The sequence below is a fragment of the Vombatus ursinus genome, unplaced genomic scaffold, assembly GCF_900497805.2.
Source record: "Vombatus ursinus unplaced genomic scaffold, bare-nosed wombat genome assembly UNPS02015175.1, whole genome shotgun sequence".
In the NCBI taxonomy this organism is placed as follows: domain Eukaryota; kingdom Metazoa; phylum Chordata; class Mammalia; order Diprotodontia; family Vombatidae; genus Vombatus; species Vombatus ursinus.
The window spans coordinates 7,425,832-7,442,692 of NW_020954953.1; the positions used below are offsets into that span (position 1 = coordinate 7,425,832).

At 37.4% G+C, this 16,861-nt stretch overlaps 1 protein-coding gene across 2 annotated transcripts in view; it reads right to left on the bottom strand.

The window, feature by feature from the left end:
- Positions 1–266: 266 nt before the first annotated feature.
- Positions 267–16,861, bottom strand: part of LOC114031490 (radial spoke head protein 3 homolog B-like) — an 80,770-nt gene continuing 64,175 nt past the window's right edge. For both annotated transcript variants that reach the window (XM_027846583.1, XM_027846584.1), the window contains one exon: positions 267–365. The gene's annotated coding sequence lies outside the window, so the exon portion shown is untranslated. The remainder of the gene's footprint in view (positions 366–16,861) is intronic.

The window sequence follows — 16,861 nt, forward strand, 5'->3', positions numbered from 1 at the left end:
TCACAGAAATAGAGAAGTGGACCAAACAAGCAACAAAAAAAAGAAAGAATAAAAAGAAATGTCAATGCCATGGCCAGGAGTATAATTTTTTAGGTTGAGCTTTCTTTAATTTTGGAATGAGTAAAAGGTGTATTGTGGTTTTTCTCATTTAGATATGAAAATCATAATGTTAAAATGGACATTAAATGAAGAGAGTATGGTAACTGATTGATTCACCAACCACAAAATATAAATCTTTACTTTTTTCTTACCCTTCCCCCCCCACCCAAGACAATTTTCACAGTGAGTAGCTGAGTCCAGAAAACTGCTGTTAAACCTTTTCTTTTCCCGAAGCACGATAAATGATCTTCCTGAATGAAGGTCTCCTGTGTAATGATAGAGACATAAAATCCATAAAAATTTCACTTAAGGGAGGGCACAGTGATATTACTGAAATAAACTACTACATCACCCAAACTGAGGTTCATTCGCACTGGAGTGTCATGATGTTTTTCTGTCATCTTCCATATAAACCACTTTTCTGAAACAGACTGAGTGATAAAAGCTAAAGGAGGGAGTTCAATGGGAATATATCAATAAGTAAGTAAAATGGGAGAGAAAAACGTGAGTGAAGTTATCTTTACATAAGCGCATGAAAAATAGCATCCAATATAACTTATATTTCTCTAATCACAAATAAAAATGTTTACACTGTTATGTCGATCTGCTATACTGGAGAAAAAACACATACAAACAATACATATATTTGTATAGCATACAGATATTATGCAAATAAGTATGAATCTTAGCTAATACTACCAAAGAAAAATAACAATGAGCATTTAATAAGCTCTTACTATATGCCAGACACCATACTGGGGATGCAAAGAAAAGCAAAAAAATAGTCCTCAAGGAGCTTATAATCTAATGGAAGTTAAAAAAAAAAACCAACCCAACACCACAACTTTATGTTATTAGTCTTAAAGATAATTTGGTATGCTAGCATGTCTCCTGTAGAAACGGATAATTGTGTTTCTTCTTTACCCAAGTTTGTTCCCTCAGTTTCTTTTTCTTGTCTTATCGCTATGGCAAACAGTTGTGAAGCTCATTCTCCCAAACACACGAAGCACTAGTTGGGGGAACGGCAACAACGATAAATCTGAAAATCATTTACTGGCATATCTTCCTTTACTCAGTGTGTGACCTGGAAAATTCAATTCAATAAATATTAAATTGGCACCTATTATGGGCCAGGCACTGTGTTAAGTGCTGAGGACAGCATCTAAAGACAAAAATGAAAGTTTTCTGTCCTCAGGGAGTTTATGTTTTGCTAGATCAGGTGTTCTTAACCTGGGGTCTGTGAACTTTTTTTTTCATTTTGATAACTATATTTCAATATTCTTGGCTTCCTTTGTAATCCTACATATTTTATGTATTTAAAAAAGTTATTCTGATTTTGGATCCACAGGCTTCATCAGGCTGTCAAGAGTTCTATGACACAACAAAGGTTAACAACCCCTCTGCCAGGAGGATACAATACATACATAAGCAAATACAAAACATGCAAAGCAAACAACAATGGGGAGAATATGAAATTGTAGAAATCGGATTGTTTTCCTCTTGTTTTGCATTATAATTTTATCAGGACTTTATCTTCATTTCTGATTGACCAGTATTTTTTTTTTAGCAGCATACAAGACTCGGGCCTTATAACCTTCTGTATTTCAAATTGTTATTTACCTTGAGTCTTAATAAGTACAAATTATTTATAAATAAATGTTTAAATATACATCCCAATGAAGTCTGCTTCTTTTCCTCCTTGCCACGGATTATGGCCTGGCAGGGGAAGTCAGCTTGTTCCTTGTTCCCCATTGTCACATATGGATGTCCCTTCTACCAAATATCAACAACCTCTCTTTGAAATCTATGCCATGCTACTCTTTCCAACCTTATTACAATCTGTAGTGATATGATTCTGTCCAATTATTAGGGAAGAATGAGAATATATTGATATCATATATAACCATGCATTCTTCTTTATAATAATGTTAAGTACATATGCTTGACTGCTGGATTTTTTGTCCTGAGGGGGAAGGGTCTACCATGGGGCAATAAATAACATCACTCTGAGATATGGAAGTAGTTGGAGCTTGTAGTTAAGAACACAGAAAAGTATCTGGTGTCCATTCATCCTAGGGGTAGAATCAGTCAGCTCTACTTGGTTAATAAATGGGAAGCAAGGACAGGAGCATAAAGAGGCACAACTTCAGAATAAGAGAGACATTAAAGAAAAAGAAACTGAGAAAATATAGTACAGAAGAGAGTCAACTAAAACATTAACTTAAACAACTAATAACTTCAGAGTTGTAGGATATAAAATAAACCCACACAAATCACCAGCATTTCTGTGTAACACCAATAAAACTCAACAGGAAGAAATAGAAAGAGAAATTTCATTTAAAATAACTACAGAATGTATAAAGTACGTGGGAGTCTACCTACCAAGATATACACAAGAACAAAGCATTGTCTATAGAAATAAAGGCAGAGCAAAATAGCTGCAGAAATATTAAATCATTCTTGGGTAGGCTGAACCAAAATACTAAAAATTCTAAGAGTACTTAAATTAATTAATTTATTTAGTGCCATACCAATCAAACTACCAAGGGATTACTTCATAGAACTAGAAAAAAAAATAAGGAAATTCATATAGAAGCACAAAAGGTCAATAATTGTGGGAAAAATCATGAAAAAAAAGTCAGCAGGAAGGGGTTTAACAGTACCAGATCTCAAATGTGCTACAAAGCAGGAATTCTCAAAATAACTAGGTACTCTTTAAAAAACAGAGAGGCCAATCAGTAGAACAGATTAGGTAAACAACAGTCAGAGCAAACAAATGTAGGAGTCTAGCGTTTCATAAACCTGGAGAATCTGGTACTGGGGCAAGAACTCACTATGTGACAAAAACTTCAGGGAAAACTGGGCAGCAGTCTGGCAGAAATTAGCTTTAGACCAATACTCCACACCTTATGCTAAGACAAGCTTTGCTGTTTAGTCAATCAGTTGTTTCTGGCTTTTTGTGATCCCATCTGGGATTTTCTTGGCAGAGATACTGGAGTAATTTGCCATTTCCTTCTCCAGCTCATTTTACAGATGAGGAAACTGAGGCAAAGAAAGTTAAGTGACTTGCCCAGAGTCACAAAACTAGTAAATGTCTGAGGTCATATTTGAATTCAGGTCCTCCCGATTCCAGGGCTGGTGCTCTATCCACTGTGCCACCTAGCTATCCTGGGACAAGATATAAATGGATATGTGACCTATATACAAAAGGTCACATCATAAGCCAATTAGAGGAACGTGGAAGAAATTACCTTCCAGATCTATGGATAGGGTAGAGTTCATGACCAAACAAGAGATACAGAGTATCACATCAGATAAAAATGGATAATTAGGATTATTTAAAAATTTAAAAGATTTTGCAAAAACAAATCCAATATACCTAAGATTAAAAGGGAAACAGTTAACATAGGGGGAAAAATCTTGCATTAAGTCTCTTTGATAAAGGTCTGAAATTCACACTTATTAAGACCCCATTCCATAACTGATAAATAGTCTAAGGGTATGAACAAGAAGTCCTCAAGGGTTTCTCAGGCCACCTAAAGCATATGAAAAAATGCTCCAAATAGCAAATAATTAAGAGAAATGCAAATTAAAGCAATTCTGAGGTTCTACTTCATAGCCTGTCAGACTGGCGAAGATGACAAAGAAATATAAATGACAAATGTTAGAGGGGCTTTGGGAAAACAGGCACACATGTACTGTTTGTAAAGGTATGAATTCGGCAAAAATTCTGAAAACAATTTGGAATTGTGCCCCAAAAGTTACTAAACAGTGCATACCACTGCTAGGTCAATACCCCAAAGAGATCAAAGAAAGAGGAAAAAGTCCTCTATGTACAAAAATATTTATAGCAGTTCTTTTTGTGGTGGTAAAGAACTGAAAATTAAGGGGATGCCTATCAATTGGGGAATAGTTGAACAAATTGTAGTATATAAATGTAATACAATACTATTTGCTCTAAGAAATGAAAAAAAAAGACAGTTTTATAGAGATCTGGAAGACTTGTACGAATTGATTCAGGGTGAAATGAGCTGAATCAGAAGAGCAATTTTAATATAATATCAAATTGTTAAAAAAAAACAATTCTGAAAAACTTAACAACTCTGCTCAATTAAATGATCAATCACGATTACAGAGGACTGATAAAGAAGGATGCTGCCTATCTCTTGACAGAGGTATGACGGACTAGTATGCAAAATAAGAAACACATTTTTGGATATGGGGTTCTGATAATTTTTTTTAAATTTTCAGTGGGTGAGGGGCTGGGATGGATGGGAGGAAGACAAAAAATACTTGATAATAGAAAAAAAATTTTAATAAAAAAATTTTCTGCTTCCAAAAAAACAAAACAAGCCCAATATCGCTGACGGTATCTCAACAGTCACATCTGTCAGTTCTTTTAACACTTCAAGGCATAGTTTATCAAGGGCAGCTTAGGTACTCTTATCATCTTCTTTATACTGAGTATCAACTCTCTTAGAAGACATTTTTTGGTGATGTCCTTTTTAGTCTAAAGTTCAGAGCCGTCTGGCTTCAGTTATCATCACTCCAACTCTCCCAAGTAGCAACACTATCTCTTCCTTTGATCCTCCTTTTACATGGAACAAAGAAAACATTCCATGTTATCCTTAGCTTTCCCCTCCAGCTGAAGGTCACCGGCTCAACCCAAGCTTGAGAATTTAGCATACAATTCTTGGAAGGGTTCCCTGCTCTTGCTCCCATCTTACATACACATCTTTGTAAAATCTAAGTTTGTGGGGGATTTCTCTTTACATTTATAGGTCTCTCCAGATGTTTCTACTCCTCCCTCCTTCCCCGGCTACCCCCACCATATGCTTTCTCACTCCCTATGAGATGATGCTAACTGGGTCCACTAGATATTTATGCTCATACTCTCACTGCTGCATTGCTGTTGCACATTGCCGCACCTCCTTTTCTTCATCTTATAATGACTTCTTTATAAGATTTTATTGATGACTTTTGTTTTTATATCATAGTCAATTCTGAATATGCTGCCTCCCCTACCCAGTGAGCTTTCCTTTTCAACAAAGGGGGAAAAAAACTAAACAGTTAAGCAAAACCAACTTTGATTGATAACATATGCAATATTCTAGAACCATAGTCCCCTACCTCTATAACAACAACAAAAAAAAGTACATTCTGTCAGGTAAAGGTTGGTCATTACAATTACAGAGTTTTGTTTGTTTTCATTTACACTGCTGTAGTCTTTGTTTTATATTATTTTCCTGGATCTATTTACTCTTACATCAGTTCATGCAGGTCTTTCCTATGGATATACCACATTCCCCCGAGATGGTTTTTTTAAACCTTTTCCTTCCTTTTGGAAGTCTCCCTCTTCAACCTTCATCGTCCTCATTAAATGACCTCATCTCCTACTTTACTGAAAAGACTGAGGTTATCCAAAGTGAGCTCCTAATTATCTTATCTACAACTCAAAATACAGTGTCTTTTCCCACCCTCTCCTTCTCTTTGTTCTCAAAATAATCTTCCCACAGTACCCTGGACCTTACTGTTTTCCACTTCTTCTAGGACCTTGGACTACTGATGATCTCCCATCTTTTTCATTTTCAATCTCTGCCTCTCTACTAGATTTTCCCTCCTTATACCTATCAACATTGCCTTATTTTCTCTATCCTAAATACACCTTCCCTTGACTATGAATCTCTGTCCAGCTACCAACCCAACTCTCCTTTTATTTCATCACCAAAATTCTTCAAAGAGCATTCTGTATTTTCTGCTTCCATTTTTTCACCTTCTGTTCACTCCATAATCTACTCTCTTTTCTGGATGCATCTTCAACAACGCTACTGAAATCTTTTCTTGAAAGTCATCTGCTAATGACTACACCCAATGAGTAGTCATCCCCCCTTGATCTCCCTTGCCATTTTTCACACTATTTAGCACTTCTTAAAAAAAAAAAATCCCAATTCCCCCCTTTTCCAAAGCCAAACAAACTTCTTTAGCTTTCCTGACACTGTGTTCTGTTTATTGAAGTTCTATCCTTCAAGACCAAGCTTAAATATATCTGCTCTGTAAACTGGTGAAAATAATCTAATCTCTCTTAAGCAGCATGACAAAGTAAAACAAAAAAATGACTATTAGGAACAGGGTTTAATTCCAGTTCCAGGCTTCAACATTTCCTAGCTCTATGACTGTGATCAAGTTATAATACCTCTGAGTTAGTTTGTTCATTTATAAAATGGGGATAATACTTGTAGTATCTCATAGAGTTGTGAGGAGAGTGCTTTGTAAACCTTAAGGCATTACGTAGATGTGAAGTTATTATTGTTGTTATACTTCTTACATCTCTAGCACTTATTACATTTTGCCTTGTTTCGTACCCCATTAGGAGTTTTTGAACACAGGCACCAAGTCTAATAATAATTTGTATTTCACAGAATCATACATTTAGCGTTGGAAGAGACCTTAGCGGTCATCTAGTCTAAGCCTTTTATTCTACAGTCGTAGAAACCCAGGTCCAAAGAGGTCAAATCACTTGCCCAAAGTCCCAGTGGTAGAAAGAGTCAGGATGTGAATCCAGTGGACCTAATTCTAAATCTAGAGCTCTCTGCAGTACATCTTTCTGCCTTTTAATCACTTTTGTGTTCCTCATAGAGCCTGGCATAGTGCTGTACACACAGTAGGTGGTCAATGAATACTGAATTCTACTGAAGTCAGAAGCCTCGACCACGACTACACTTGGAGGTGTAGTGGGAGTGGCAACCAACACCTGAGGGTGTCCCACTGGGGCTACAGATACACATTGCGTAGGACTGGTTTTTAAACACTCTTCAGCCCTGCCTGTTAAAGTTCTCCTATGCATTTTTTTGAGGGGTAAAATATGCCCACTTTTTCTGATGTGGGTTTCTGAATGACAAAGTATAGCAGTTATTAAAAAAACAAGCAAACACTTTCAACAACGTACCAATTTACAGGATATGTTATCATACCCTATAACCCTCAGAGGGCAGAATAAAAATAATCAGAATAATCCTAGAGCTGAAGGGACCTCAGAGATTATTAAGCCAACTTCATTTTAAATATGAAGAAAACTTCCTGAAGCTTCTCAGACAAAAGTCAATCAACAGGCATTTATTAAATACTTCCTATGTGCCAGCCACTGGGCTAAGCACTGGGGATACGAAGAAAGGCAAAAAAAGTCCCTGCCCTCAAGGAGCTCATTTTCTAATGGGGAAGACAATATGCAACAACTACATACAAACAAGATATGTACATGGTAAATTAGATGTATCTCAAAGGGAAGGCACTGGCATTAAGGGGGTCCAGGAAAATACCTTGTAAAAGCTGGTATTTTAGCTGAGCTTGAAGGAATCCAGGGAACCAGGGGGTGGAGATGAGGAGGGAGAGTATGGAATGGCTACTCAGGAAGGCCAGGAAGCAATTTTAATGATGAAAAAACCCAAAACATATCATTAAAATTTTAAAAAAATCAGATTAAAAACCAGTTTAGAGCCTTGTGTTCTTTTTGTATGCCTGTGCATTCAGGATTGTTTCTTCCATTTAAGATGGATGAGTAGGTATGATTTTGCTCCATGTGGTAACAAATCTTGAGTTCAATTTTCAAAATCTGTTTTAAGATTTCCTTCCATATTATGTGGCAATATCACAGTATTTACAAATATTGGAAATGGAATGATATTCTCTGAGAACCTGGACTCTTTAAGTGTTTTGAGGACTGACTGGGTCAAGGGGACACAGAATTTTGTTTGTCTGCATTTGTTTCACTACTTAATATACAAGAGATCCACATTAACATGTAATCTTCAAAAAGCTTCTGCTTCTTAACATTAAAATGAATTTGGATGAGGTGACAGCTTTTCTTAGCTGAATTTATTGGGAAAATATTGCAGTTCACCTGGATTACCTAAAACTGGAATTTGAAACTCTAAAACAATGGTTGGCAAACTTTTTCTGTAAAGAGCCAGATAGTAAATATTTAAGACTTTGTGGGCCTAGAGGTAAAACAGAGATAGTATTTAGGTACTTATGTAACAAAAGAGAAAACAAATTCTCACAAATGGAATAGGAAATCAAATTACATTGTGTTGACGAAAAGTAAACTGAAAACAAATAGCTCTTTGTTTCTATTCGGGTTTCCCTACAGAAAACATCATATAACCCTGTTTCAAAAACATAGAAATCTCTTTACCCACACTAATTAGACATTAGTTGAATTTTACTGGTTTAAAGACCACATTCTTTCTTTGTGTGTTACTGGTTATGATAAAACTGTCTAATCAGTTATTGGTTATTCTGACTGATTCACTGCAATAATTCCAAAGGAGAATCTTCACTTAGAATATGAAAGCATACTTTGCCCACTCTGACTCATTTCAAACACAGACTTTATACTTTGTTGAAAATGTTGCAGAGCAGTGATCGCTTCTATTATAACTGTTAAGATTAAATTTGAAACTCTGGAGGATGTCAGTATTAGAAAGATCCAATTGATGTTAAAGCTTGGAATAACAGATATTGACAACACTGTTATCACTAGCAATACCTTTAAAACTTAGGAATTGTTAGCACTTCCAAGTATATGGTGCCATGTATGAATCTACAATTTACTTTTTGTGAAATTTAACATAAATGAATGTTTATTACTCAGCTGTTTGTTTTTCTAAAGCAGCTTAATAAAATAAATAGTTCCAAATATACTATTATGAATCAAGACTGCCTCAATCTCTTTTAGAAGTAAATCATTTAACAACACTCATTTCACCAAGTATGTATAATTGTTATAAAATATGTTAAATAAGGGGAACTTAGAAATTCCTATCCTGTGTCATTTCTGTTGTTATTTCCCCTTTACATAATGCCTCTTCAATAATTTCTCAATTTATGAATGTAATACAATTATAGCACAAATGTCAATCTTTTTAAATCATTAAGTTTCTAAACTATTCTCAGTCATCATCTTTTTGCACTATTTTTCTTTACCATTAAAGCTATATTGTATATACTAACTATGTGACCCTGGGTAAGTCACTTAACCCTGATTGCCTCCAAAACCAAACCAAACCAAGCCAAACCAAAACACACATACACACACACACACACACACACACACACACACACACACACAGAGCTATATTGATCCTATGCAACATAATAAGCCCAGGAAGTTCTGCCGATAGCTCTACTTCATCAAAGAAAATCTAATAAACTTCTTTTCTTTTCTCACCGATTCACGGGGTTGTTAGAGCTGATGGTGCCTTTGGAGATGGTACCTCATTTTACAGAGGAGGAAATGGAAGCTCAAGAAGGTTGTGACTCATCCTATTTCACTTAGCTCATTTATGGTTAAGTTTGAATCCCAACCTAGCTCTTCTCAGCAATACAATGATGTAAGACAATTCCAAAAGACTCATTGTGGAAAATGCTAACCACATCCAGAGAAAGAATTGTGGAGTCTGAAGGCAGATCAAAGCATACTATTTTCACTTTTTTTGTTTTTTTCTTTCTTACGGTTTTTCTCTTTTGTTCTAATTCTTCCTTATGATTCTTCCTTGTGATTGACACAAATTTAGCAAAGGAAAAATATTCTTTTGACAGTTCAATGAATCCATGATCTCATCAATGTGCCTTTCAACCAAACCAATCATAATACTTGTTCATGTACTTAACTTTTCTAAATGTCATTTTTTTCCATATAAAATCAAGTTACAACACAGTAATGTGATACACAATATGATATGTATATTCTTTGTGGGAGCTTGTCTTTTCAATCGCCAGGAAGGCAATGATTATTGGATGAAATTGAAACATAATCTAGTCCAAGGTTATGTCTCAGAGACTTTTAGAGAGGAAATTCTAGCTTTATGGAAGGCTTATCTATGTGATCCATTTGGGATTTTCCAGTTATTTGAGTTTTTTATTAACTGCCTCAGTACAAAGAGCCATTTCTTAAGAATATATACCTATTTAACATGGAAACTGCAGTTACCTATACTGTGTTATTCAAAAACTCATTTCAGGTAACTAAGGGGAATACCTAGATAGTAACTCTTAGCTTGTAATCTTATTGGCCATGGATTTTATATGCAACTAGAACCCTGGTAAATGATTAGACTGTATGAAATTTTCTCACAGAGCTGGCAGTTAGGAAGGAGAATTTGTATTATTAGGTAGAAATTTTCTTCTGTCTCTAATTGCACAGTAAATGGGGCAGCTAGGTGGTGTAGTGGACACAACACCAGGCCTGGAGTAAGGAAGACCTGAGTTCAAATCTGGCCTCACACTCTTATCAGCAACGTGACCCTGGGCAAGTCCCTTAACCCTGTTTGCGTCAGTTTCCTCATCTGTAAAATGAGCTGGAGAAGCAAAGGGCAAACCACTTCAGTATCTTTGCCAAAAAACAAAAACAAAAACAAAAAACAAACCCAAGTGGGATCAGGAAGAGTTGGGCATGGCTGAAACGAATGAACAAACAACAAATCAAGGTACATCCCAAACATTTTAAGCTTTATAAAGATGTCCCAAAAGTCTCAGTGAAATTTTAAGCTTTATAAGCTTAAACTTATAACTTACGGGCACTTAAGTTTAAGCTCAAAACTGTACTAAGACTTTTGGGACACCCTCTATTTAGTAAGTAGAGTGCCAAATGAGTCACATCATGATCCCAAATCACAGCTATGGCCTACCACCTCAAAGTGGATCATATGCATCAGCATGATGTTATGATGTAACTCTCACTGCCATTAGCTCACTCTGTGCCTTGAGCAAGCGTCACTTTAATGTTTCTAGGCTTCAGTTTCTTCATCTATAAAATGACATTCTATGTACAGTTTTGTTTTTTGTTTTTTTTTTCTTTTAGTGAGGCAATCGTGGTTAAGTGACTTGCCCAGGGTCACACAGCTAGTAAGTGTCGAGTGTCTGAGGTCAGATTTGAACTCAGGTCCTCCTGACTCCAAGGCTGGAGCTCTATCCACTGCATCACCTAGCTACCCTAATGATATTCTATGAAAGGCATCTCTGGTGAAGAGTATCAAGGTTCCATACTTAATTTTTTCCTTTCAACATTTCTTTTTTAATTACTTGGGTGAAGATGGAGATGGCATACTTATTAAATTTACACATGATATGAAGCTGAGAGAGATAACTATTATGTTAGACGAGAGAATTGAAATCCATAAATATCTTGACAGGTTAGAACAATGGGCAGATGAAATAAGACGAAATTCACTGAGTCCTACAGTTGAGTTAAAAAAAAAAACAGTACATGGAATGGGGGATGCAACAATTCCTGTGAAAAAGGTGGATTTCAGTGTACTTGATAGGAGTTAACAGTGTGAAATAGTCATTAAAAAAATCTAATACTGTTAGGGCAGCTAGGTGGTGCAGTGGAAAGAGTACCAGGCCTCGAGTCAGGAAGACCTGAATTCAAATGTGACCTCAGACACTTCCTAGCTGTGTGACCCTGGGCAAGTCACTTAACCCTGTTTACCTCAGCTTCCTCATTTGTAAAATGAGCTGGAGAGGCGAATGGCTAATCACTCTAGTATATTTCCCAAGAAAATTCCAAATGTCGTCACAAAGAGTTGGTCACGATTAACCAACTAAACAACAACAAATCTTAGATTAATTTGATCTTGAGCTGCCTAGGTAAGAAGACAGAACTGAAAATATAACTCTAGAAGTTTCTACATATAGTTTGGTTAAAACTATGAAAATGTATAACAACAACAACGAGAACATTTATTTAGTGCTTACAATATGCCAGGAACTGTGCTAAGTGCTTTGTAATTATTATCCTATTTGATCCTCACAACAGCCCTGAGAGGTAGGGGCTATTATTATCCCTACTTTACAGTTGAGGAAACTGAGGCAAACAGAGGTTAAGTTATTTGCCCAAGGTCACACATCTAGGAAGTGCCTGAGGCTTTGTTTCAATTCAGGTGTTCCCGACTGCAGGCCAGATACTGTATTCACTGTGCCACCAGGAGGGCTCTGTGAGGCTAAGAATGCAGACAGAGAAGAGTAAGGAGCCATGTTGAGGAGCAGGAAGAAGAGAGAGAGAGAGAGAGAGAGAGAGAGAGATAGCACACAGAGACAGAGACAGAGAGGGAGGGGGAGAGAGAGAGAGAGACAGACAAAGACAGAGAGACAGAGACGGGGGGGAGGGTCAGAGACAGAGAGAGAGAGACAGAGAGAAAGAGAAACAGAGACAGAGAGACAGAGACAGAGACAGAGGGGGAGAGAGAGAGAATTTCTTAAGCACTTACTATGTTCCTGGCACTTCGTTAAGTGCTGCAGATACAGCGAAAGGCAAAGATATTCCCTGCTCTCCAGGTCTAACAGGGAGACAAAATGCAAACAACTATGTACAGAGAAAAACAGAAACAATCTTTGGCTTCAAAGAGCTCATCTTTCTCACGGGGGAGACAAGGTGCAATCGACTATATACAAATGACATACAGTCACAGTGAGGAGGCACCAGAATTGAGGGGGACTGGGTGTAGAAGGCAGGATGTTTAGCTGATAGGAAAGATGCAAATACAAGCGAGGGAGGAAGCCGACATCCGACTGGGGGAAGGCAGCACCTAACAGGGAGTCGGTGGGGTGTGAGAGAGCTCAGCAGCGGCAGGAAGGCCTGGTTCTAGTTTTAGGAAGATAAAGCAAAGTCTTACCTATCAGACCCTGGTGTCCCCAAGGTGTTCCAGGTTCCAGGCAAAGGAAATTGGGAGCTGGCTAGAAGAAAAGAGGCAGCAAAGGAAATAAAGGAGGTATTTGAGGCTTGAGAACCAGAAAAGTGTAGCATCATGGAAATCAAGAGAAGAGCTGGTTTCCAAAGGGGGAGAAGTAAACAGTATTACAAATGACAGACTACTTATTCACTTAACCACTTGACTACACAAACCCTTTAAAGAACAACTTGCCATGGTGCAAGTGTCGATTATTTGGGTTCTTTAAACTCAATCTACACGCAAAATATTAAATACAAGACATATATTACATAAAGTCTATCTGGAGGTTTTTGTTTTTTAAATTTTTTACCTTTGTAGAACAGGTAACAGTGGTAATACATACAGTAACAACAGCTGATGTTTCTATTGCACTTTAACATTTACAAAGGGCTTTCCATATACTATCTAATTTGATTCTCACAATAAGCCCATGAGGTAGCAACTATAGATATTACAACAGCAGCTTTTATCATTCCCATTCTGGGAGAAGGCAGGGTCTAGACCTGTGATTTCATCAGTGTGGGAAACTGCTGGTGAAGTTTCCTCTAGCAAAGTAAATCAGTAACTGTTCTGCAACTACTTTTGAGTTGCCCAGGGCACTAAACGTGCCAGTAGGTGTCAAAGCTCGCCTGATTCTGAGGCTAACCATTTGTCCACACTGCTTCTTATCCCCATTTTACAGATGAGGAAACCTAGGCTAAGAGTGGTAGTGACTTATGCACTGTCACTAATTGAGCTAATATCAAGTCCGGGGCTCTTTCTGCTTTGCCATGAAGCTTCCTTAGTGCAGGCCTCTACCTTTACTCATAACACAAATCCAAAATGAGTATTGGAAAACCTGACTTCCAAATTGTCTAGAAGTTTAAGTAGTTCTCTTTACATGTTACCTACAGTAATACCCTTCTGCTTACAGCTTGATCCATTATTTGGGGCCAGTTTGTCTAATTTGGGAATTATCCAATTTTCTTCCTCCCTTTATATGTTTTCTTTTGTCTAATTCACAACTTATTTGCACCTCTGCCATAGAATAGGCAAAGGAAAACTTATTGTTTATAAATTTTAATTATAATTCTATCTTTCTTTCTCATTAACATGAGCAATAAAAAAATTAGCATCATATGCCTGCAGTTAACGTTCAGTTGGGTAGTTGTCTCAAGAACTTTTTAAGTGTTCTAGAAATGGGGAGATTAGGAGAAAGACCCACGGAAACAATTATATTATAATAGTATTTCTCATTTGGTAAAACAAACATTTTATTGATTGATAATTGTTTAAGTGGTTCTACTCAGATTAAGGATATAACACAAATAAAGGGCTTTCACTATGATGACTGCAGTCCTACTACATTTCAAACTGCACAGATTAGTTATTTCTAGCCCAAATGTCTCCAGTTCATCTTTCATGGCATAACACTTAAAACAAAATTAATTTTAATTCACCTTAATTTAAAAATAAGGTTGGAAATTACTAATATTGACAGCCTCTACTTAGTCATCAACTTAATCTTCCTAAAACATAAGTCTTACCATGTCACCCTCCTGTTCAATCAACTCCAGTGACTTCCTATCACCTACAGGATTCAAATATAAAATTCTCTGTCATGTTAGTTTTTAAAGTACTGATGCTATAATAAAATTTTTTCTTCTGATTCTGCTTATTTAACTGCATCAGTTCATACAAGTATTTCTATGTCTCCTTGAAATAATCTTTTTCCTTATTTTTTTAATAGCACAGCTGTATTCCATCATATTTCAGCCATTCCCCAAATGATGGGCTAGAAACTAGGGGGATGCCTTAGCTATCACTGTGCAATATGTTTCTGTTTCCCCTCTGCTCATGCCCTTATTCAACCAAGCCCCTTCTGCCACTCTCCCCCAACATCATGCTCCAGATCCACCTACTCTTTCCCCTGTGTTCTCTGGAACGTCACAATTAAGAAATGTGCTTTCATCTAAATCCTTTCCTTTCACACTCTTTCTATTTTCTTGCATTCAAGGAGAACTGGCTCCCTCCTGATAATACTGCATCCCTGGTCATCCTTTTCAGCACTAGTTACAGTTTCACTCATAGCTCTCTTCCTCTCTGGTACTGGTGGGGAAGGTAGAATACTCCTTGCTACTCACTGCCACTCCAGACTATCCATCTGTCAACATCTACCTTTCCTCCTTTGAGGTTCACTCAATCTACATTTAAGAGCCAGTCAAGATTCTGCTGGTTGTTGTCTATGGACCTCTAGGACACTCTCCTTTCCTCCCTCAATGAGTTTAGTGCCTGGTCATATTTTCTCCTTCCCAATACCTTCTTTCATACTAGGGGACTTCAACATACACACTGAAACTCCCTCAAAAATCTTAACTTCCCAGTTCCTCAATTTACTCATTTTTGTGACCTTCACTCTACCTCAGCTACACACAGAGATGGTTATACCCTTAATCTTACAATTACCCACAAATGTTCTACTTCTATGCTTACGAACTCTGAAATAGTGATATTTCATCACTATCTTTCTTTCTACCCTACAACTCCTAACCCTGTTCTTCATCCTTCCTGTGACCTCCAATCCTTCCACCCCTTGGTTCTTTCCCAGGCCATCAACCCTGCACTGGCTACATTCTCTTCCTTTCCACATCTTGATCCCTTGGTGAACCCATTCAACTCTACACTATACTTTATCTGGAGTCCTTTGACCCTTTATGCTATTGCCAATCATGCCCTGCTAAGATCCAAATTTAGATTACTGCCACCATCTGGCTGTATTCATTCCTATTCATGTGTGGATGAACAACATTGGACAAAATTAAAAAAAAAAACAAAACTCTACTAGCTGAGTCCATTACAAATTTATGTTACATAATCTAAACTGGGCCCTCACTGTAGTAAGGTGATCTTTTTACACCTCCCTAATTGATTCACTATTCCACTCACCACACTGGTTTTTCCAAATCTTTTCATCCCTCCTCAAACTTCCTAAAGCTCTCCTCATCCTACTCTCTCAGCTGAGAGTCTTGTCTCATATTTCACTGAAAAAAAAATGAGGCTTGATGAGAGTTCCTCATCTCACCTCACTCACATCTTGCACCGCTATCTCCTACCTTCACCGTCTCACATGAAGAGGTGTTTCTTCTCCTTGCCAAGGCTAACTCCTCTACATGCACAAGTGATCGCACTTCATTCCATCTTTTCTGGCAGACTGCCCTCTAAATCATCCCTACTCTCACTAATCTTCAATCTCTGCTGTCTAGTGGCTGCTTCCCTATTGTCCACAAACACATTCATGTTTTCCCATGACCAATCATCACTTGATCTATCCATCTCTGCTAGCTTTCAATCTACATTTCTCTTCCCCTTTGTGGCTAAATTCCTTGGAAAGGCCATCTACAATCAACACCTCCTCTACCTTTCTCTTCAGTCTGTTCAAGTTACCAGTGATCTTGTAATTGCCAAATATAATGGCCTTTTCTCAATCTCTTCCTTCTTGACCTCTCTACATCTTCTGACACTGTTAGAACACATTCTATTCATTGATATTATCTTCTCTCTAGGTTTTCATGACCTTTATCTACTTCTCAGTTTTCTATGCTGGATCTTCATAAAGGTAATGCTTTCTAACAATGGGTGAACACCATGTCTCAGTACTGGGCCTTCTCTTTTTCCTCTATATCATTTCATTTGGTGATCTCATCAGCTTCCTTAGTCTATGAAGATGACTCTCAAATCTACTTATCCAGCCCTAACACCTCTCCTGAACTCTAGTATCACATCTCCAGCTGCTTATTGGACATCTGAAATTGGACATCTGGAAGACATTTTAAACTCAACATGTCTCAAATTGATGTTATCATCTTTACCCTGAAACCCTTCTCCCTTCCAAACTTCCCTATTACTGTCAAGGGAACAACCATCTTCCTATATTCCCCCATCCTCCTAGGCTCCTAGCCTAGGGTCATCCTGGGTACCTTAGTCTCTCTACAAAATCCAATCTGTTGCCGAGGATTCTCTGTTACCTGTGTAACCTCTCTCATATTTGCCTCCTT